Source organism: Dipteris shenzhenensis, unplaced genomic scaffold (assembly GCF_047967505.1).
Source record: "Dipteris shenzhenensis isolate YYH24624 ecotype China unplaced genomic scaffold, Dip_SZ_1.0 scaf0467, whole genome shotgun sequence".
NCBI classification, from domain to species: Eukaryota; Viridiplantae; Streptophyta; class Polypodiopsida; order Gleicheniales; family Dipteridaceae; genus Dipteris; species Dipteris shenzhenensis.
In genome coordinates this window covers 22,501-23,772 of record NW_028239773.1, presented here as the reverse complement: position 1 = coordinate 23,772, position 1,272 = coordinate 22,501, and positions in this window count along the sequence as shown.

The following is a 1,272-nucleotide window of genomic DNA, read 5'->3' as shown; positions in this document are numbered from 1 at the left end:
CTTTCGATGATTTAACCGTTTCTCCCACTACGTATCCCCCACAACCAGCTCCCGCAGGTGGTCCCCCTGCTTCAACACGATCCACTCCGCCATAACCCTTATAAATGACATCCTCAGGCCACACATCTTCATAGTGGTAATCCTTCGATTGCAAAGTGTCTATAATGGTAGGTATCAAGAATCCCGTGGGGGTGAAAGTACTATCATGTTTCGGATCACATCCAATTTGCAATACCCGTTTTCCGCGTCTCGCCAAAGCTATTGATATATTACAACTTGTTGTTGACTTACCAATTCCACCCTTTCCATAAACTGCTACTTTCGTTTCGCAAAGCTCCGATTCATTTTCTTCATCCCGACTATCCCCCACTTCCCCCCCCCTCCCCCTCACGTTCTCTTTCCCCTTTTTTCTTCATTTTTCACCCCTTATCCATACTTTCCCCCCGTAGACTCATTCATTCCATTTATGGATTCAAGTTTATGGATCCTCCACCCGCCTGCAATTATTGATATCGATACGGATCGTGGGGTTCCATGGGCGGGAGAGTATCTTCTTATTCATTCGGATTGATGATTGGTATTATTCTACTGCTAACTGCCTTCGTTTCTCTTGTCTCCTAAGAGTTTTTTTCTTCTCCTTTCCAAGATATTCCTTATACCTCTATAAGTATCCTGTGACTATTCTACTATGTTTTCCGGAAAAGGAGAAATAGAAACTAGTGATTGGTGATCGATCGATATGCATCTTGGGGTTGGGGGGGGGGCGATCAATCACGACCAAGATCAACCATGACCGAGATCTTCCACACCAGCCCCCCCCCCGATTCGTAGGCTCTATCCGAGAAGGCAAAAGGGATTGCTATCATTACTGCTTCTTCCTATAATGAGAGTTAGGGTGTACGCGAGGTTCATGAAGTCTCGAAGAAAGCTTTGGGTCTTCGAGTGGTTAACGTCTTGCAGATCAAGGGGCGGCTCAAGGAACAAGAGTCTCTGGAAGTATATGGGATTGAATCATCTGCCACTTTCCTCGGTAGCTCAGCGGTAGAGCGGTCGGCTGTTAACCGATTGGTCGTAGGTTCAAATCCCACCCGGGGAGATTCATCCATTTCCAGTAGGATAGAAGATAGTCTAGATGATGTACCTCCCTTCAATAGGGATAATACTTCACTTACGTCAGGGGAGGGGGAGGTACCTCCTCATAATATATATCGTAGAAACCGATAGTATCTTTGAAGATTTACATTATCCACATTCGAGATTCTCAGTAATGAG